Source organism: Pseudophryne corroboree, chromosome 11 (assembly GCF_028390025.1).
Source record: "Pseudophryne corroboree isolate aPseCor3 chromosome 11, aPseCor3.hap2, whole genome shotgun sequence".
NCBI classification, from domain to species: domain Eukaryota; kingdom Metazoa; phylum Chordata; class Amphibia; order Anura; family Myobatrachidae; genus Pseudophryne; species Pseudophryne corroboree.
The window spans coordinates 306,306,122-306,329,637 of record NC_086454.1 but is presented as its reverse complement, the minus strand read 5'-3'; the positions used below and the strand labels follow the sequence as shown (position 1 = coordinate 306,329,637).

Below are 23,516 nucleotides of genomic sequence, written 5' to 3'. Positions count from 1 at the left end.
TTTATAACGTCTGTGCAGTATTCGGACTCAATGGTCCCTTTAGTAAAGATTTTCACAGTCTCTGTGGTACCACATAACTTATATGTCCAAAGTGGGGGAGAGAGGGGGAGAGCGCTGATACTCACGGCAGCCGCAGTACTCTGCTTCACGGGGTGCGGACCTCTTTAGCCAGGTCCCGCCAGGAGGGCACTTCTCTGATTGATCCTGTTGCCTTAGCCACTACATTTCATCCTGTGACCTGTGGCAGACTGATGAGCCGTTTTTCCGGGGATACAGCAAAAGCGGGACCTGGCTAAAGAGGTCCGCACCCCGTGAAGCCGAGTACTGCGGCTGCCGTGAGTATCCAGCAATCTATACTACGGCTGGGAAGGAGTTCGTAGGAGGGGTCGTAGCATACCGCTGTGGTCACCATCTCACACAGCGCTCTCCCCCTCTCTCCCCCACTTTGGACATATAAGTTATGTGGTACCACAGAGACTGTGAAAATCTTTACTAAAGGGACCATTGAGTCCGAATACTGCACAGACGTTATAAATTGGTCACAAACAGATTTATGGATGTTTACTAATGGACGGTTAATTTAAAGGCATGGGATTGTAATATTTGCACATTTTATGAAGTTATGTATTTTATCTTTATGCTCTATGTGGAGTAGATTTAAATAAACTGACTATAAATTTATTTGATTGTATATCTTTGTTTCAAGCGCTCCTTTATAAAATCTTTTTTTATATATTCGTGTTACCTTTTAACCTTACTTTTAAAAATTTGGATCAAATATCTTTAAGTGCGTAGTAAAGGGACTGTGAGAACCTTGGGGACCTTTGCAAACATCCTTGGAGTTCCCAGGTAGGGTGAAAGTGGCAGCCGATCATCAGACGTGTTCTCGCTTCGCAGCACAGAATCTCCGCTATAAAGATTGAATTTTCTTTTCTTCATTGTTGCCCTGAAGTTGTTATGAAAGCGAGTGACTTATAAGAAACAATTCCGGAGCGGATGTCCGCTTTCTCCTGTTTTAATCTGAACCTTGACAAGTATGAGTAGAACACAGCTAAGGTCATCCTCGGTGATAGATTGTGTGTGTTATTAAGCACAGCCTTTACTTTATTGCTGCAAATGATGAAGTTTTCCTCCATCAAGTTCCCTTGTAATGTGAAAGAGGGGAGAAAAAAAAATCAATGCCTGGCGCGTATCAGCCCTCCTAATCTAATTTCACCAGGCCCCTTCACCCCTCACACACAGGCACATTCAGAAAACAATTGCAAACAAAGTTTTGTTGTGCTGCCTATCTGCCACCCTCAGCAAACAGTTTATTGTCTCTTTTTATAGTTTCCAACATGTGTCTGCAATAGCTGTAATGGTTTACCCACCCGATTGCATGGACACGTTGTTTATAGAGGCCATTCACGAGATCTGTCTGTCTGTCTATCTATCTATCTATCTATCTATCTATCTATCTATCTATCTATCTATCTATCTATCTATCTATCGGTTGAGTATCCCATATCGAAATATTCAGAAATACGGAATTTTTTGAGAGATAGTGAAACCTTTGTTTTCTGATGGCTCAATGTACACAAACTTTGTTTAGTACACAAAGTTATTAAAAATATTGTATTAAATGACCTACAGGCTGTGTGTATAAGGTGTATATGAAACATAAATGAATTGTGTCAATGTACACACACTTTGTTTAATGCATAAAGTTAAACATAAATGCATTCTGTGCTTAGACTTAGGTCCTATCGCCATAATATCTCATTATGGTAAGCAGTTATTCCAAAATACGGAAAAATCCGATATCCAAAATACTTTTGGTCCCAAGCATTTTGGATAAGGGATACTCAACCTCTATACCTCTATCTATCTATCTATCTATCTATCTATCTATCTATCTAGATTATATATGTGTATATATATATATATGTGTGTATATATAAAAAAGGAGGGGATGATGGTGAGGTGTCCGTAAAAGGTATACAATTGTCAATATGTTTAAAAATATTAAAAAGCTATTTATTAACATAAAATTCAAACATAAAGGAGATACATAAAAATTGGGACAGTAAAATACACAACTGAACTAAAAGCACCAAATAAAAGAGCAAATTAAAAGTATCCTTACCTTAGAGTGAGGTAGGTACAGGTCACCCAACGCGTTTCGTCTGATGAGACTTCTTCAAAGGGTAGGGACAAAATGAACCTGGGCAGCTATTTATAGCCATATCCCTTAGTGGGAGGGTAGTGACATCATTAGGAGTCATGTGATCTAATTTGTTAACAAATATTCTTATACAAATGAATCAGCATAAAAAGCAGTGGGTTTCAGCTTAATGGAGGGTTGTATAAAGTGTAATTAGTTAAAAACGAGTGTTTAAAAGTCCAATACACAGATAAAAGTCTTTAAATCCTATAAGTAGCGGTATTTCCGCCCCACTTCCGGTTGCGGCGGACGCGGCGCGTCACTTCCGCCCCACTTCTGGTTTCTTCTGAGCATGCGCCCGCGGCGATTCAGCGCGATCACGTGAGCTGCATGTTCATACAGAGTTCAGTGGATCTTATTTCATAGAGGAGACAGTTGTATTCAGAGTGTCCATGTAGCGGCGGCCATTTTCGGCAGGATCATGTCCATAGGGCCTCAGTGTGCGGCGGCCATTTCTTAGTACTCCATTGCATGTAAATGACTCTCCAGTGTTCTCGGTCGTCATAGCAACGATTCCACACATAGAAACAATAAATGAGAGTATCAGAAGAACATCATTCTTATTGAGAGGCACCCAATAACTTTAGTAGCAAAAAGATGACTAATTAAAAACAGTGTTATTAGTGAAGCAGACTTCTTGATAGGAATGCAGTAACATTACAGTGCACAGATGATTAATAGAGCTGAGAGAATTAGAGATTGGAGTAAACTAATAATGGGTTCATGACACAAAGACATATAGTGTGTGGGGGTAGGTGTGTATTAGAATTATATCGTGACTGTGGTTACAGAGGGATAGACGTGTGAATGACAGTGCTCGTGTGGATCCGATATCAAAGGAACTAGATAACGTGCTCAGTGTATCTATATACATGCGGAAAATATGGAGTAAGTTCCTTTCTTAGGCACTTATTTTATTCCTGTTCCATACAGTACCTGATCTTCCCAGGTGGTCCCCCTCACTGGTACTGATCAGGCCCGACGCTGCTTGGCTTCCAAGATCGGGTGTATTTGGGCATTTCCAGCGTGGTATGACTGTAATAATTTTGCGCCTTCCAGGTTAATGCTCCGGACCTCAATATTAATGCTATTTTTCTACTTGTGAACTGGTAGTTAGTCTGAAAATTTCGGGCTAGCGTGGGGAGGGGGGGGGGGGGGGGGTTTGGTTTAGGTGATTACGGCTAGCGTGAGTGGATGGGGAGGGGGGGGGACGGGAGGGGGAGGGGTGGTTGGTGCAGAGGGTTAATAAGAATGCCAACGGCGAGTATTAAGGAGTAGAAGTACCGTATTCTAAAGGAAGGGGGCAATCTCGTAGCTGTCATTAAATCCTTCCGGCTGTAGTGTCTGCAATTGAAATATCCAAAACATCTCACGACGTGATAACTTGTTAGCGAGATCCCCTCCTCTGTCTCCCAGTTTCACCAGTTCAATGGCCTTGAGAGTCAGGGCTTCCGGATTAGAGTTGTGTGTGTGAATGAAGTGTTTAGACACGGCATGGCTCTCCACTTTGTTCTTAATATTTCTCACATGTTCTTGTATCCTTAACTTTAGGGGTCTCTTTGTCTTCCCTACATACTGTTTGCCGCAGTTGCATTCCAGAAGGTATACAACTGAAGAGAGGTATCAAGAGAAGGACCACACATGGCCCAAATGTGTGGAATCCTACAATGCGGGCGATGCAATGTATGCAGATATCTACCACCCAACAGGAAAACGTTCACTGATATGGAAAAGAAAAAGGAGTACAAAATCAAAGATCACATGAACTGCAATACCCAATCAGTTGTATACCTTCTGGAATGCAACTGCGGCAAACAGTATGTAGGGAAGACAAAGAGACCCCTAAAGTTAAGGATACAAGAACATGTGAGAAATATTAAGAACAAAGTGGAGAGCCATGCCGTGTCTAAACACTTCATCCACACACAACTCTAATCCGGAAGCCCTGACTTTCAAGGCCATTGAACTGGTGAAACTGGGAGACAGAGGAGGGGATCTCGCTAACAAGTTGTCACGTCGTGAGATGTTTTGGATATCTCAATTGCAGACACTACAGCCGAAAGGATTTAATGACAGCTACGAGATCGCCCCCTTCCTTTAGAATACGGTACTTCTACTCCTTAATACTCGCCGTCTGCATTCTTATTAACCCTCCGCACCAACCACCCCTCCCCCTCCCCCCCCCCATCCTTCCCTCCCCGCCCACCCACGCTAGCCGTAATCACCTAAACCAACCCCACCCCCCACCCCTCCCCACACTAGCCCGAAATTTTCGGACTAACTACCATTTCACAAGTAGAAATATAGCATTAATATTGCGGTCCGGAGCATTAACCTGGAAGGCGCAAAATTGTTACAGTCATACCACGCTGGAATACGCCCGATCTTGGAAGCCAAGCAGCGTCGGGCCTGATCAGTACCAGTGAGGCGGATCACCTGGGAAGATCAGGTACTGTATGGAACAGGAATAAAATAAGTGCCTAAGAAAGGAATTTACTCCATATTTTCCGCATGTATCTAGATACACTGAGCACGTTATCTAGTTCCTTTAATATCGGATCCACACGAGCACTGTCATTCACACGTCTATCCCTCTGTAACCACAGTCACGATATAATTCTAATACACACCTACCCCCACACACTATATGTCTTTGTGTCATGAACCCATTATTAGTTTACTCCAATCTCTAATTCTCTCAGCTCTATTAATCATCTGTGCACTGTAATGTTACTGCATTCCTATCAAGAAGTTTGCTTCACTAATAACACTGTTTTTAATTAGTCATCTTTTTGCTACTAAAGTTATTGGGTGCCTCTCAATAAGAATGATGTTCTTCTGATACTCTCATTTATTGTTTCTATGTGTGAAATCGTTGCTATGACGACCGAGAACACTGGAGAGTCATTTACATGCAATGGAGTACTAAGAAATGGCCACCACACACTGAGGCCCTATGGACATGATCCTGCCGAAAATGGCCACCGCTAGATGGACACTCTGAATACAACTGTCTCCTCTATGAAATAGGAGCCACTGAACTCTGTATGAACATACAGCTCACGTGATCGCGCTGAATCGCCGCGGGCGCATGCACAGAAGAAACCGGAAGTGGGGCGGAAGTGACGCGCCGCAACCGGAAGTGGGGCGGAAATACCGCTACTTATAGGATTTAAAGACTTTTATCTGTGTATTGGACTTTAAAACACTCGTTTTTAACTAATTACACTTTATACAACCCTCCATTAAGCTGAAACCCACTGCTTTTTTTATGCTGATTCATATGTATAAGAATATTTGTTAACAAATTAGGTCACATGACTCCTAATGATGTCACTACCCTCCCACTAAGGGATATGGCTATAAATAGCTGCCCAGGTTCATTTTGTCCCTACCCTTTGAAGAAGTCTCATCAGACAAAACGCGTTGGGTGACCTGTACCTACCTCACTCTAAGACAAGGATACTTTTAATTTGCTCTTTTATTTGGTGCTTTTAGTTCAGTTGTTTATTTTACTGTCCCAATTTTTATATATCTCCTTTATGTTTGAATTTTATGTTAATAAATAGCTTTTTAATATTTTTAAAACATATTGGCAATTGTATACCTTTTACGGACACCGAGGTCGCTACTCACCCTCATCCCCTCCTTTTTCCTACATTGTTTTTAGGGTTTTACCACCCCTATATTTTTTGAGGGTAACAGCAGACGCCCCGTTAGCAGCATAGGGGAGTGTCATAGTGACTAGCCTTTTCAAACAACATATCTGTCTTATCGCACATGTGGCGCAATATTAATCCTTACGTTTACATGTGTGTGTGTGTGTGTGTATATATATATATATATATATATATATATATATATATATATATATATATTTTATTTTTATTTTTTATTTTCACTGATGAAAGTACAGTTTTTCTTTTAGTCTTACCATAATTTTAGTTTAAATGCTCAGCAGAGAAAAACATTCACATAATGGATTGGAAGGCCGGACCTGTAAATTTTGGCAGCGTTTCAGCTTGTGTTTTTATCATACGGTTGCAACGTCTATTCATGCTGGTCATGTTTTTATGTCCAAAAGCTTTTTTCTGAGGTCATATTATACTATATTTCTGCCATGTGTATTCTTCTTCCACTGGAACAGGGGCTGGTCATATCTGGAGCCAATTGCAGGTGTGTACTGACCACGGTTACCACAGCTCAGCTAATTATATGCTATAGACATGCCTTCCGTCGCTCTGTTTACTGCTAACAGCCAGGGGGCGGACATTTGCTGTGTTAATTCCTGGGGGGTGGGAGACGTCCCTCGCCTGTGCCGCACGTAGGAAAGATTTATGCACAGAGTAATCAGTGTGAGAACCCTGCAAGAAATCTTAAAATGTCAGCTAAGCCAACAAATTATATGGTAAAATATGAATATATTCACACGGAGTACTTAATAGCATTCACAATTATATACATCAGTATGCATTGCACTCCTCTTTACGTTCTGCCTGCACCTTAAACGTAATTATAAAGCCCACAGGTGCTGAACTTAAACACAGAATATTTCCTGCAAATTGCTTGTAAAACTCACATTTCTGCCTGTTCCTACTTGTTTGCGGGATGCTGTCTTCACTTATAGGACCGACTCCTGTTTTCAGTGTAAGCTGCCATTTTGTTAGCAGAACCATTATTCAGTCTATCCGCTCACTAGGAGCCAGTGACATCACCGTCGCATGGAGCACGTCACATGATTAACGGTAATGATGTCGGCAAACATGCAGTTTGTGATTCATTTGGGAAGGTTTTCCTAATGTCTTGTCTGTAGATTGACTCTGCGGTGAGACATTCTGAGACTTCTAGGGTAACTATTTTGCAGCAGCTAAACCAGTAATGGGCAACATTATATAATATATGTGCGGCATGTGAGACCCTCCAATCTTTAAAAGGTTCAATATTGCCCTTAATTTCAAGAATGAAAAAGTACCAAAACGACATCAGCACCCCAGCATCACTCACCTCTAATTGCCGACACGTGCTCCTTACTGGCTCTATCTTTCCACCACTTGTAACAAAGTGCCGTCACGTGCACTCAGGCTCTCATTAGCCCCTCGTGCCCTAAGGCCCACACTTGCCACAAAAGCCTTCAGATCCCACGTGCATTACAAAAGTTCAATACATGATCCCTATATGCTTCTCAGAGCTTTCCCCGACGTTGCCGCCTTACGGCTTCCCCTACGTTGCCACCTAACGGCTACCCCTACGTTGCCACCTAACGGCTTCCCCTACGTTGCCACCTAACGGCTTCCCCTACGTTGCCACCTAACGTCTTCCCCCACGTTGCCACCTAACGGCTTCCCCCACGTTGCCACCTAACTGTTTCCCCCACGTTGCCACCTAACGGCTTCCCCCACGTTGCCACCTAACGGCTTCCCCCACGTTGCCACCTAACGGCTTCCCCCACGTTGCCACCTAACGGCTTCCCCCACGTTGCCACCTAACGGCTTCCCCCACGTTGCCACCTAACGGCTTCCCCCACGTTGCCACCTAACGGCTTCCCCCACGTTGCCACCTAACAGTTTCCCCCACATCCCCTTAAACCTTGCCCCATGCGCCCTCACACATTCCCCAATGTGCTCCTTCCCCCACGTGCCTCATTCTTTCCACCACATACCCCTCCCGCCTTTCCCCACATGCCCCTCATCATGATTAACATTGTCACCTACAAAATGTTGACATCAGAAATGGCAGCATTGTCATATTGTCATCATTTCCAGGAGGATTACGGGCAAAGCTAGGGTTAGGGACTTTGTTAGGCTTGGGGACAGAAGGAGAAGAAAGCCTGCATGTTGACATGGTAAATGTTGACATAACATCATTGTCGAGCTGTTGAATAATGACATAAATAGTATACGGAACCCTGGAGGAGATGACTGATAGGGTGCAGAGAGCAGACGTTGGTTCCATCATACTGTGTAACTGGCCAGACGTGTGCGATGAAGTCACTGAATGTAGCATTGCGCCCATTGTTATCTGCGCAGTTATTATACCCATGACATCTGGCGATGTGTCGCTTTGTGCTGCGGGTGTGATGCATGTCAGGACTGTCCTCGTTCCGTGCTTCATGTATGAATATAACTTTTCTTTAACATCGTGATACATTTGGAAGTAGCGATCGCACTGGCCATCGCTCTGACAGATATTATCACGCTGGATGTAACATTTTACTTGCTGTGAAATATAGCACCGTTATAATATTCTCCGGCTGCGGACATTACCACCATCCCCTTATCTCATTGATTAATGGCGGCAGTATAATTAGTTTATACAAAGCAATAAGACTTCTCTTTCTCCAAATAAACTCCATGGCACCAAAGTCTTACAGTGGGGTCTCTCTGGGGCGTGTATGACGCTGTCACAGCAGCATTGGACAGTACTGTACTTCTGTATCTTCTGCCTGTTACACTCAGCCATTTCCCACCTGCACTCATAACAATCCCGGCTTACAGTATCATTTCTTCCCCGCTATGGTAATATATTATAAAGGAATGCTTTATTCAGTTTAAAAAGACAGAGGACTTCTTCTCCAGGAATAAATGTATGGTACAGGGTATTTCTTTAACCAAACACCCTGTACATTGTAAGTGTGTGTGTGTGTGTGTGTGTGTGTGTGTGTGTGTGTGTGTGTGTGTGTGAGTATTTATATGTATGTATGTGCCCCTGAACTTTTATATAGGTGTGTGTATACATGTATATTATAACATCTATGCACCCTCCCCTCCTTCAGCCTAACCCTCTCCCTAGTGCCTAACCCTCTCCCTCATGCCTGCCCCTAACCTCTCCTCCTTCAGTGTAATCCTAACCCTTTCCCTAGTGTAGTGGTTCCCAAACTTTCCTAAATCACTGCTCCCTAGATATCATCATTTTTTGTAATGGCACCCCATTTCTTCTGATTCTGCTATTTGGATGTGTCCACATGTTTTACGATTGGCAGCCAGCAGCACTGGTTTTGTCTATCACTTTGACCATAAATAATTTAATTTGGTCCTGGATCACCAATCCAAGGCACCCCTGCAAGAACCTTGCAGCACGCCCGGGCGCCTAGGCACATAGTTTGGGAACCACTGCACAAGTGCCTAACCTCCCTTCCTTCATTCTAACCCTATCTCCCTCCCTAGTGCTTAACCCTGACCCCCCTTTCTTCATCTTAACACTAGTCCTTTCCCTAGTGCCTAACCCTAACCCATTTCCTAGTGCCTACTCCTAACGTCCTCTCCTTCAGCCTAACCTAACACTTTCCCTAGTGCCTACCCCTAACATCCTCTCCTTCAGCCTAACCTAATCCTTTCCTTAGCGCCTACCCCTTACATCCCCTACTTCAGCCTAACCCTCTACCTTGTAACTAATACTAACCTACCCTCAATCAATCTAACCCTCTCCATAGTTCCTAACCTCCCCTCCTTCAACCTAACCCTCTTCTAGTGCCTAACCCTAACCTCCCCTCCTTCAGCCTAACCCTAACCCTCTCCCTAGTGCCTAATCCTAACCTCACCTCCTGCAGCATAACCCTCTACCTAGTGCTTAACCCTAACCTCCCCTCCTGCAGCATAACCCTCTCCCTAGTGCCTAACCCTCTCCCTAGTGCCTAACCCTAACCTCCCCTCCTTCAGCTTAATCCTAACCCTCTCCATAGTGCCTAACCCCACTCTCCCCTCCTTCAGCCTAACCGTCTCCATAGTGCTTAAACCTAACCTCCCCTCCTGCAGCATAACCCTCTTCCTAGTGCCTAACCCTTACCTCCCCTCCTGCAGCATAACCCTAACCTCCCCTCCTGCAGCCTAACCCTCTCCCTAGTGCCTAACCCTAACCTCCCCTCCTTCAGCTTAATCCTAACCCTCTCCATAGTGCCTAACCCCACTCTCCCCTCCTTCAGCCTAACCCTCTCCATAGTGCTTAAACCTAACCTCCCCTCCTGCAGCATAACCCTCTTCCTAGTGCCTAACCCTTACCTCCCCTCCTGCAGCATAACCCTAACCTCCCCTCCTGCAGCCTAACCCTCTCCCTAGTGCCTAACCCTAACCTCCCCTCCTGCAGCATAACCCTCTTCCTAGTGCCTAACCCTTACCTCCCCTCCTGCAGCATAACCCTAACCTCCCCTCCTGCAGCATAACCCTCTACCTAGTGCCTAACCCTAACCTCCCCTCCTGCAGCATAACCCTCTCCCTAGTGCCTAACCCTAACCTCCCCTCCTGCAGCATAACCCTAACTCTCCGCTGCCGCAATCAAACCCCCAGTCCGTGCAGAATGTCAACATTTCACATTGTGAAAATATCAACATTCTGCAGGATGATTGTCGGCATTGAATATGTCGGCATAATGACTACATCCCTGTAGAACATTTGTGATTTGCGTCATTATCACCATAATGGAAATGTACACCCGCAGCTGATTGTCATTTCTCTGACGTCCTAGTGGATGCTGGGACTCCGTAAGGACCATGGGGAATAGCGGCTCCGCAGGAGACAGGGCACAAAATAAAAGCTTAAGGATCAGGTGGTGTGCACTGGCTCCTCCCCCTATGACCCTCCTCCAAGCCTCAGTTAGATTTTTGTGCCCGGCCGAGAAGGGTGCAATCTAGGTGGCTCTCCTGAGCTGCTTAGAATAAAAGTTTAGTTTTAGGTTTTTTTTTTATTTTCAGTGAGTCCTGCTGGCAACAGGCTCACTGCATCGTGGGACTAAGGGGAGAAGAAGCGAACTCACCTGCGTGCAGAGTGGATTGGGCTTCTTAGGCTACTGGACATTAGCTCCAGAGGGACGATCACAGGTACAGCCTGGATGGGTCACCGGAGCCGCGCCGCCGTCCCCCTTACAGAGCCAGAAGAGACGAAGAGGTCCGGTGAAATCGGCGGCAGAAGACATCCTGTCTTCAGACTAAGGTAGCGCACAGCACCGCAGCTGTGCGCCATTGCTCTCAGCACACTTCACACTCCGGTCACTGAGGGTGCAGGGCGCTGGGGGGGAGCGCCCTGAGACGCAATATAACAGTATATACCTTAGGTGGCAAAAAGAATACATCACATATAGCTCCTGGGCTATATGGATGTATTTTAACCCCTGCCATTTTTACACAAAAAAGCGGGAGATAAGGACGTCGTGAAGGGGCGGAGCCTATCTCCTCAGCACACAAGCGCCATTTTCCCTCACAGCTCCGCTGGAAGGACGGCTCCCTGACTCTCCCCTGCAGTCCTGCTTCAGAATCAGGGTAAAAAAGAGAAGGGGGGGCATTTTTGGCAGCAAATAACGATAATAACAGCAGCTATAAGGGAATAACACTTATATAAGGTTATCCCTGTATATATATAGCGCTGGGTGTGTGCTGGCAGACTCTCCCTCTGTCTCTCCAAAGGGCTAAGTGGGGTCCAGTCCTCTATCAGAGCATTCCCGGTGTGTGTGCTGTGTGTCGGTACGCGTGTGTCGACATGTATGAGGAGGAAAATGATGTGGAGGCGGAGCAGTTGCCTGTGTTGGTGATGTCACCCCCTAGGGAGTCGACACCTGACTGGATGATTGTATTTAAACAATTAAGTGATAATGTCAGCAATTTGCAAAAAACTGTTGACGACATGAGACAGCCGGCAAATCAATTAGTGCCTGTCCAGGCGTCTCAGACACCGTCAGGGGCGCTAAAACGCCCGTTACCTCAGTGGGTCGACACAGACCCTGACACAGATACTGAGTCTAGTGTCGACGGTGACGAGACAAACGTAATGTCCAGTAGGGCCACACGTTACATGATCACGGCAATGAAAGAGGCATTGAACCTTTCTGACACTACAAGTACCACAAAGAAGGGTATTATGTGGGGTGTGAAAAAACTACCAATAGTTTTTCCTGAGTCAGAGGAAATAAATGAGGTGTGTGATAAAGCGTGGGTTTCCCCCGATAAAAAACAGCTAATTTCTAATAAATTATTAGCATTATATCCCTTCCCGCCAGAGGTTAGGGCGCGTTGGGAAACACCCCCTAGGGTAGATAAGGCGCTCACACGTTTATCTAAACAAGTAGCGTTACCGTCACCTGATACGGCTTCCCTCAAAGAACCAGCTGATAGAAGGCTGGAAAATATCCTAAAAAGTATATACACACATACTGGTGTTATACTGCGACCAGCAATCGCCTCAGCCTGGATGTGCAGTGCTGGAGTCGCATGGTCGGATTCCCTGACTGAGAATATTGATACCCTGGATAGGGACAATATTTTGTTAACTATAGAACATTTAAAGGATGCATTGCTATATATGCGTGATGCACAGAGGGATATTTGCACCCTGGCATCAAGAGTAAGTGCTATGTCCATCTCTGCCAGAAGAGCGTTATGGACGCGACAGTGGTCAGGGGATGCGGATTCCAAACGGCACATGGAAGTATTGCCGTATAAAGGGGAGGAGTTATTTGGGGCTGGTCTATCGGACCTGGTGGCCACGGCAACGGCTGGGAAATCCACCTTTTTACCCCAGGTCACTTCACATCAGCAGAAAAAGACACCGTCTTTTCAAACTCAGTCCTTTCGTTCCCATAAGTACAAGCGAGCAAAAGGCCACTCCTTTCTGCCCCGGGGCAGAGGAAGAGGAAAAAGACTGCACCGTGCAGCCGCTTCCCAGGAGCAGAAGCCCTCCCCTGCTTCTGCCAAGTCTTCAGCATGACGCTGGGGCTTTACAAGCAGACTCAGATATGGTGGGGGCCCGTCTCAAGAATTTCAACGCGCAGTGGGCTCACTCGCAAGTGGATCCCTGGATTCTACAGGTAGTATCGCAGGGGTACAAACTGGAATTCGAGGCGTTTCCCCCTCGTCGGTTCCTGAAGTCTGCTTTACCAAAGTCTCCCTCCGACAGGGAGGCAGTTTTGGAAGCCATTCACAAGCTGTATTCCCAGCAGGTGATAATCAAGGTACCCCTCCTGCAACAGGGAAAGGGGTATTATTCCACGCTGTTTGTGGTACCGAAGCCGGACGGCTCGGTGAGACCAATTTTAAATCTGAAATCCTTGAACACTTACATAAAAAGGTTCAAATTCAAGATGGAGTCACTCAGAGCAGTGATAGCGAACCTGGAAGAAGGGGACTATATGGTGTCTCTGGACATCAAAGATGCTTATCTCCACGTCCCAATATACCCTTCTCACCAAGGGTACCTCAGGTTTGTAGTACAAAACTGTCATTATCAGTTTCAGACGCTGCCGTTTGGATTGTCCACGGCACCTCGGGTCTTTACCAAGGTAATGGCCGAAATGATGATTCTTCTACGAAGAAAAGGCATTTTAATTATCCCTTACTTGGACGATCTCCTGATAAGGGCAAGATCCAGGGAACAGTTAGAAGTCGGAGTAGCACTATCTCAGGTAGTGTTACGTCAGCACGGGTGGATTCTAAATATTCCAAAATCGCAGCTGATTCCAACGACACGTCTACTGTTCCTAGGAATGATTCTGGACACAGTCCAGAAGAAGGTGTTTCTCCCGGAGGAGAAGGCCAGGGAGTTATCCGAGCTAGTCAGGAACCTCCTAAAACCAGGCCAGGTCTCAGTGCATCAGTGCACGAGGGTCCTGGGAAAAATGGTGGCTTCCTACGAAGCGATTCCATTCGGAAGATTCCATGCAAGAACGTTTCAGTGGGATCTACTGGACAAATGGTCCGGATCGCATCTGCAGATGCATCAGCGGATAACCCTGTCGCCAAGGACAAGGGTGTCTCTCCTGTGGTGGCTGCAGAGTGCTCATCTACTAGAGGGCCGCAGATTTGGCATTCAGGATTGGATCCTGGTAACCACGGATGCCAGCCTGAGAGGCTGGGGAGCAGTCACACAGGGAAGGAATTTCCAGGGCTTGTGGTCAAGCATGGAAACATCTCTTCATATAAACATTCTGGAACTAAGGGCCATTTACAATGCCCTAAGTCAAGCAAAACCTCTGCTTCAGGGTCAGGCGGTGTTGATCCAATCGGACAACATCACGTCAGTCGCCCACGTAAACAGACAGGGCGGCACGAGAAGCAGGAGGGCAATGGCAGAAGCTGCAAGGATTCTTCGCTGGGCGGAAAATCATGTGATAGCACTGACAGCAGTGTTCATTCCGGGAGTGGACAACTGGGAAGCAGACTTCCTCAGCAGACACGACCTTCACCCGGGAGAGTGGGGACTTCACCCAGAAGTCTTCCACCTGATTGTAAACCGTTGGGAAAAACCAAAGGTGGACATGATGGCGTCACGTCTAAACAAAAAAACTGGACAGATATTGCGCCAGGTCAAGGGACCCTCAGGCAATAACAGTGGACGCTCTGGTAACGCCGTGGGTGTACCAGTCAGTGTATGTGTTCCCTCCTCTGCCTCTCATACCAAAAGTACTGAGAATCATAAGAAAGAGAGGAGTAAGAACTATACTCGTGGTTCCGGATTGGCCAAGAAGGACTTGGTACCCGGAACTTCAAGAGATGCTCGCGGACGAACCGTGGCCTCTACCTCTAAGAAAGGACCTGCTACTGCAGGGGCCTTGTCTGTTCCAAGACTTACCGCGGCTGCGTTTGACGGCATGGCGGTTGAACGCCGGATCCTGAGGGAAAAAGGCATTCCAGAAGAAGTCATCCCTACTCTGGTCAAAGCCAGGAAGGACGTAACCGCAAAACATTATCACCGCATTTGGCGTAAATATGTTGCGTGGTGTGAGGCCAAGAAGGCCCCTACAGAGGAATTTCAACTGGGTCGTTTCCTGCAAACAGGACTGTCTATGGGCCTAAAATTAGGGTCCATTAAGGTTCAAATTTCGGCCCTGTCGATTTTCTTCCAGAAAGAACTGGCTTCAGTACCTGAAGTTCAGACATTTGTAAAAGGGGTGCTGCACATACAGCCTCCTTTTGTGCCTCCAGTGGCACCTTGGGATCTCAATGTTGTGTTGAGTTTTCTAAAGTCACATTGGTTTGAACCACTTTCCACTGTGGACTTAAAATATCTCACATGGAAGGTGTCGATGCTGTTAGCCTTGGCTTCAGCCAGGCGTGTGTCAGAATTGGCGGCTTTATCATATAAAAGCCCTTACTTAATTTTTCATTCTGACAGGGCGGAATTGAGGACTCGTCCTCAATTTCTACCTAAGGTGGTTTCTGCATTTCACATGAACCAACCTATTGTGGTACCTGCGGCTACCAGGGACTTAGAGGACTCTAAGTTGCTTGACGTTGTCAGGGCCTTGAAAATATATGTTTCCAGGACGGCTGGAGTCAGAAAATCTGACTCGCTGTTTATCCTGTATGCACCCAACAAGCTGGGTGCTCCTGCTTCAAAGCAGACGATTGCTCGTTGGATTTGTAGTACAATTCAGCTTGCACATTCTGTGGCAGGATTGCCACAGCCAAAATCTGTAAAAGCCCATTCCACAAGGAAAGTGGGCTCATCTTGGGCGGCTGCCCGAGGGGTCTCGGCTTTACAACTTTGCCGAGCAGCTACTTGGTCAGGGGCAAACACGTTTGCTAAAATCTACAAATTTGATACCCTGGCTGAGGAGGATCTGGAGTTCTCTCATTCTGTGCTGCAGAGTCATCCGCACTCTCCCGCCCGTTTGGGAGCTTTGGTATAATCCCCATGGTCCTTACGGAGTCCCAGCATCCACTAGGACGTCAGAGAAAATAAGATTTTACTTACCGATAAATCTATTTCTCGTAGTCCGTAGTGGATGCTGGGCGCCCATCCCTAGTGCGGATTGTCTGCAATACTTGTATATAGTTATTGTTACAAAAATTCGGGTTATTATTGTTGTGAGCCATCTTTTCAGAGGCTCCTTTGCGTTTATCATACTGTTAACTGGGTTCAGATCACGAGTTGTACGGTGTGATTGGTGTGGCTGGTATGAGTCTTACCCGGGATTCAATATCCTTCCTTATTATGTACGCTCGTCCGGGCACAGTATCCTAACTGAGGCTTGGAGGAGGGTCATAGGGGGAGGAGCCAGTGCACACCACCTGATCCATAAGCTTTTATTTTGTGCCCTGTCTCCTGCGGAGCCGCTATTCCCCATGGTCCTTACGGAGTCCCAGCATCCACTACGGACTACGAGAAATAGATTTATCGGTAAGTAAAATCTTATTTTTTTTGGCGTGCGTATACCCTATTGCCACTTACATTTCACGTACATGGTACCCCCACAGTTTCAGTAACATGGGGTGGGGTATGTCCGGTAGGAATGACATTGTGTCAGGAGTTACACAGATGTATTGTTTTCATGTACATTTGTTACTTTGTAACACCCTCAGTCTGTCTTTCACTCTCAGCTAAGTCTCCGTCCACATGTCCTGTATAGATTGAGATGTGTATGGGGTTATTATGGAAATGGCCCAATCCACTGCGTTTGCAGTAATAGGATTTTCCTGGTAAGCACCGCATTGGCCATTCATTAAGTAGAGGCCGGTAATGGCGCATTGCCTTTATACTGATGTGTTTTTTGTCCTTTGCAATTGTGGAAATTTACACTTATTGATTCAAGTCCGTTCCTTGATCATTTCCCCGCTCACAGGTGCTTCTGTAATCCTGCAGGAGCTTCTTGCAGAGTCAGCATTGTGTAGTATGTATATTATAGTGAGGGCGACTGCTTTACATTCATGTACGTGTGGTAATTATCTGGGGACCATTCGCACAGTCTGGAGTTTGAGTCTTGATCATATCTGGAACACAGTATGCAAATAAGTTCTATCAGGAGAATAGACTAATGGGATATACCTGGGATAGTCAGTGCTCTTGCCGCAGGGTATAGTGCACACGACTGAGGCTAGTGCTGGCAGGATTGTCTTCTGCCCTTGTTGGATCTTGCCTGGGCTTTTTTGTTGGTTAAGGGTACCTGAGAGTGAAAGTAGTTTACAGAAATGGCACGGCTCCCTGGCGGGAAGGATGTCTACAATCCCCACTCAAAAATAAGAAATAAACCGGTTGTCCTTTTTGTGTTTGGCAACGGTCTTTTTGCGTCACATTACCAGATGTCTCACTTACTACCCTGCTGCTTGTAAATCTGTGTATGACCTCCCGCCAACCCCCTCCTTGCACCCGGGCACTGCCCCTGCCACTCCTGGCTAATAATCCTATGAGGTCACTGATGTAAGGATGAAGAAGAAGGTTCTAGGCACACATGCGGCTAAACTAGGAGCCAAAATAACACCAAAACCTGGCCTTGCAAACGGGAAATATCTAGATATATAATGACAAAACAATAGGTGATATTCAAAGGTGACTTTAGAATGTTGTCGGCGCTTCAATAACAATAACTCAGCAATTTCCATTTAAAAGAGATAATTTATTATGTTGAATAAGAAAATGTGTTACCAAGGCTTAGTGTGAGTCCAGCTCAACATAACTGTCAGGATCCATTACAGAGCAACATAATGTACCTCCAGTATTAGAGCCACTTGGTCACTCGGTCCTCAGTACCTCAAGGTTCCACAGCCTACCACAAGACGAGCCCCCTCGTCTCCTGAAACACTCCATGCTGCTGGGAGCATTCCATTGATCTGATTGGCTTGGGATTACCCTAGCCCCTCCTACATTGGGCACAAAAATGAATACAACAGGCCTTCTGGCTCTACCTACAAACTACTGAATGCACATAGGAAGTCTCTTGGAACCCTACCCCAATGAGATCACAAATGTTTATCTTTAGCAAAGAAACTACAATAGAATAACATTAGCGGATGTATAGCATTCCCTGTGTCCTCTGCATACTTACACAATTATGTGCCCCATTCCCCCCCCCCCCCGCACGGAGGTATTTGTTTGGCAGTACGTTCGATGAAAAGCTTTTCCTGTGAAGTGTATTTTGTGCTACAGATTGATGCATTACCAGCATTACTGAACAATGCGCCCGAGCCGGGGACACACTGCCACTTTTATCCTCCCAAGACTTTGTGACATAAAATTGCCCTAAATAGCTGCTTGAATGATTAAAGGGAGAGGTTCTATGTGCTGTATACAGATCTCATTCCCGGCACTTTTATTTTTCTCTTTGTGAACCCTTGTTACACGTTTGCGTTGCCATAGTGATTGGAACACTCGTTATCTTGTGACAATAATATCCATATGTTTGCTTGTAATATGTTAGGTATGTTCATAAACATGCTTCAATATAGCGTAAATGGGATCATGGCAGACAGAGGAGCTCAAGCGAGCTGAGAGGCGTGTAGGAACCTACCCACAGTATCCGAATACTCAATAAGTCCTGCTTGGAAGTTATACAGCAAAACAGAAATAAAGACACAGATAACAAACATATACCGTTCATTACCAGGATCCAGTTTGAAGTTTACCGCCTCAAAAACACCAATCTTATATGTTAGATATGATGGGTTCTTTATGAAGTCGTGCTAGCGTTGTTATAGAATTATTTTCTACAGTATACTTCACAATCGCAATCTGTACTAATCCATTTAAAAAAAAAACTAGCTAATGTGCCAGATTTAAGCCGGGCAAAGGTTTTCTGGGTGGAGCATTTTACCCCTTTCCACCCCGTCATGAGTCAAATTTGGAACAATCCCTCCTTAGGATTGCAGATACTGCTTGTGACCGGACGGTTCCGTACGAAAGCCCTCACTGCCTCTTGTCTCGCCCCCCAGTCACAGAATGGAGTTTAGGTCACACGAGACCTGGCCAATTAGGGAATTCCTGCTTATCGTCAGTAACTGCCTGTTACTGACTCCACCCACTGCGCAGTGGGTGGGTACTACGCTGCCACCATCAGACTCCTCTTTGCCGTTTCGCCTGAAACCACGGTTCTGCTCTGTATGCGTCGACACGCTGTCTTACCACCCCTGTGTGGTGTTGACAAATCCCCAATCGTCACTTGCCTAAGCACAGCACGGTAGCAGGCGGAAGGCAGAGCTTGGAAACGCTGGGTGTACCCTGGACAGCCGAAGAACAGAGCTAGCCCTACAGGTCACAAGATGAAGCGGTCGTCTTGAGGCAGTAGATGTTTTATTCGCCCAAATAGTTCCGAACTTCAGCAATACAGCAAAACGTTTACAGCAGAGTGAAACTGGTATAATACACTGTCATAGAGCAGCAGCCCTCCTTTTATACAGTAAAACACACTGTATCCCCCCACCCCCGAAGTCTTTTCCAGCCAATCAGGATATCTTACAAAATATAAATAAATACAAGTTGCATTTCAAAAGAGTTAAGGATCTGATAAAGCACATTTCTGCTCCTTTTCTTATTTGAACCAAACCAGTGTGCTTTCCCAAACACAATCTGATTAACATGTTTCTGTCTCTTTCACAAATGTAAATATAACTTGTGTTTCAATTGCATTCATCCTCTCACACATAGACAAAGTTCTTGTAATTTAAACATAAATCTGCATACATACTGCAGCCTAGGAAATCTTAGATCAAACTGTTGTTACACGAAACCCACTAGTTTGTATTCGTAAAACAAAATCTGATCCACTTTTGTCTTACACATCTCCATGCAAAACCAGTTTTGTCTTATCACACAACAGGAGATGCTGAAACATAGTCTTCTTTCCAAACCTTAGTTTGTATTTGAAAGAAAATGTTTGCCCACCGAAAGCCTGCCAATTGACATCTGGAGCTAGGACAATTAACATATGACTTTCTATGCAAAAGTGTCTCGAGAACAATTGTCAAAGCCTTTTAGAAACAAAATACCTTATACGTTCCACAAGTGCTTTGTCCATGCAGTTCTATAACCGTGCAGTCCATCATTCTGCAACTGTGCACAGCGCAGCGATATAACATATTAAGACACATTATTAAACATACATTTAGTCATGTATAGTGCATGATCCCTAGAGCCAAGTGTTCCTTTTTAAAATGGCGCCAGGAAGCTGGGGGTTAACACCTTCAGCGCCGCGGCTACCATTATCCACGTGGCTAAGGGGGGGTCTCCGGTCACACTGCTTTTTAGCAGAAACTGCAATTCTTGCAATCGCATGCTGGGGGCTGCCCATCACAGGGCAAGGCCGCCCACCAACTACGATCACACTCTTAAGTGCAATCGCAACTCAATTAGAGCGGGGTCGCAGAAACTAGTAAAGCCTCCTGCTGGCGCAACCTGTCTGTGACGGCAGGAGTCCCTCCATCATTTTTTCGTTCGGAGCGGCTGCGTGTGACGACATGCCCACGTTTCCCCGCTGCCGGCGGGTGTGGCTCATTAGTTCTACACTAAAAAGGTCTACAGTCAATAGGTCTACCACTAATGGTAGACATGCATTAGGTCGACAGGGTCAAAAGGACAACATGTAAATGGTCGACCCAAAAAAGGTAGACACAATTTATTTTAATTTTTTGGGGTGTTTTGTCACTTTTCTGCCACAGTCAAGCCCCATTATTGTACCACGTCTCCTCGCATGGCTCAGTTCGCTCGCCATGCTTCGTGCAAGGTAGCTCGCTGCGCTCGGCACAGGTTACGATTCCCAATCCACGTAGATGGTATAGTATGAGTTTAAAAAACTTGCGTCTACCATGTGTGTGTCGACCTTTTGAACTGTCTACATTTTACATGTCAACCTTTTGACCTAATGCATGTCTACCATTAGTGGTAGACCTATTGACTGTAGACCTTTTTTAGTGTAGATCTATAGTCCAGATAACGAATGCGGCAGAGGCATTCGCAGGGCCGCATTAACTGCGGTTGCAGGGCGGGTCCGTTGCCTAAATTGTGGTCGCATTGCGTTTGCAATTGACCTGAATTAGGCCCTTAGTGGGTGGCTGCAACTAACTGTCACAGTTTCCAGACCACCCAGCAGGTCCATTGTTCCCCGTTACCCAGCAGGTGCACAGGCAAAGTCACCAACTGTCACCTTTTCCAGAGCACAATGGTGATGCATTGTAAATGGCTGGCGGACGTTTTGCCACTTAACTCCAAATCAAAGCAACCAATTACAATACCAATATGTAATTCTTCAGACCAAGACCTTTTAATTTGGTGTATGATGTGCTTTGCTCAGACAACGGCACCATAGATATAGGTCATTCATAAATGTCTTCCTTCTGCTATTAATATATAAATGAACTCACAACAGAAATCAGACTCTCAATTCTAGAATATCCTGGTTATGAGTTTGGGCCTCATTCACCGCTTTACGTTAGTGATTCCGCGCTATGTCTTTGTATACAGCCTCTGCTAAAATATGCAAAAGCAGCGGGAGGCGTCTTAAATAAAACCATCAGGTCGCTCAGGGTGTCCGGCAACATGATGCTGCAGAGGCCAGAGGAGCTGCATCCAAAGACTCAGCATGCCTAGAAAACGGGGCCATGCCAGTGTTTTCTGTAACGCCCTTCCCCCTTACCTCCAGCAGCATATCAATCAGGCTGTGATGTCAGATCTGCAAACGTGCAGTGCGGCTTCTGTACATGCTCAGGTCATTGAACATTGGAGATATATGCGTTAATATCAGAATTATAGAGATCTCATCTCCTTAGACGCATAGGCCCTCATTCCGAGTTGATTGCTAGCTGCCGTTGTTCGCTGCGTAGCGATCATTAAAAAAAACGGCAAAACTACGCATGCGTATGAGCCGCAATGCGCACGCGTGGCGTACGGGTACAAAGAGCATCGTTGTTTTGCACTGCTTCTACCTACGATTCCATTCACACAGCCGAACGCAAGGAGATTGACAGGACGAGGGAGTTTATGGGTGTCCACTGACCGTTTTCTGGGAGTGTTTGGAAAAACGCAGTCGTGGCCAGACGTTTGCAGGGCGGGTATCTGATGTCAATTCCGGGACTTTTGTCACAGCAATCATCACACAGAATAAGTAACTACAGGGCTGGTCTTGTTCTGCACAAAATGTTTTTGTACCACTCGGCTGCACAGGCGTTCGCACTCTTGCAAAGCAAAAATACACTCCCCCGTGGGCGGCGACTATGCGTTTGCACAGCTGCTAAAAGTAGCTAGCGAGCGAACAACTCGGAATGAGGGCCATAGTGTTAGGGTCTCCTGCCCTGTGCTGCCACGTCGTCATGGCAACCGGGAGACAAGTGCTAGCGGAGTAACCTGAGCGCAGCTGATACTCCGGTTCGGGTCTTTTGCTGTGCAGTGGTTACAGGCATGGGATCCGGTGCTGGTTTTTGTGCTCACAGTCTGTGAGGTCTGAGGGGGGCGTGGACAGCACCTGCTTTATAAGGCCTCTTCTCAGGTTAAGCAGATGCTGCTGAATCTTTGTTGGTTAGTCAGTTCCTGAAAGTTAGCCAGTACTGTGTAGCTTTGTATTTTGTTGTTGCTTACTGCAAATAGGCCTGGGCATTTGGTACTACACTCTGCCAATCCAGACCTAGCAGTAAGACTGGAGTCAGTCGTTTAGCCTGCTGAGGTTCTTTTGCTATTCTGTGAACCCAGCAGGTTTGTGGCTGTACTTTCAGGCCTGCCTGCATAATCCTCTCTCACTGTGCAGGGCGTCCATGTGTCAGTTTAGTTGGCAGTAAGCTGAACCTGGGCCCTGCAAGTGAGAATTAGGATTGTGGAGACTCTCCTTGTGTCTATTATTCCATCTCTGACCAAGGAGTTTACTGCCACACCCGTTGGTAACCCTTTAGGGTTTTGCTGTTGCACTTAGCAACAGCATTTCGGGTTCTCTACGTATTAAAACACAACATCTTGCTTTTTCCATCTGAGCATTTCTAATACTAGGGAGACACCCAGTTTCTTAGCCTCTGGGCTTCTCTGTTCACTCTGTGTTGGTTTTGTTACCCTATCACCTTCTGTGTACGTTATGTCATATTTCCCAGTCTGTCTGCGAGTTCATTTGTTTTGCATCCCTCTCTGTTCAGACACCAGTACATTCCTGCAGGCACTGGTGTGTATAACAGTTCAAACACCAGTACATTCCTGCAGGCACTGGTGTGCATAACACATAGTCTCCAAAATGTATTGGAAATGTGCTGGTAGTCCTATGTGGATGCCTGAAGATGGTCCGTCTGCTAGGTATAATATGAGTGTCCCATGCGGACAGCATAACTGGTTCCAGATTCTGACACTTGCTTGTAATGGAGGCCATAATCAGATAGAGAATCCACTCCTAGCATGCGACAGATATGGTGCAACTGATAGTGGCGTCTAAAGACACAGCAAGCAGAATTGTTGCATCTACAGGCGCACAAAGCTGACCCCCTCAGTCCCTATACATTCAGATGCACGCCTCTACACCGGGGGTGGGGGGCTACCTCTGACATAAGGTCGCATATGTGACTACAACAAAGGATGCTAAAGCAGTCACAGCAGCCTTTCCTTACGTATGCAGTATGCAGAGCCTTCCAACCTGTATGATTTTCCTCATCTTTCAA

At 45.9% G+C, this 23,516-nt stretch overlaps 1 protein-coding gene and 1 pseudogene across 1 annotated transcript in view; one reads left to right on the top strand and one right to left on the bottom strand.

The window, feature by feature from the left end:
- Positions 1 to 23,516, top strand: part of ITFG1 (integrin alpha FG-GAP repeat containing 1) — a 402,294-nt gene that overhangs the window by 146,590 nt on the left and 232,188 nt on the right. The window lies entirely within an intron of this gene.
- LOC134971196 (5S ribosomal RNA) lies at positions 3,128 to 3,246 on the bottom strand (annotated as a pseudogene).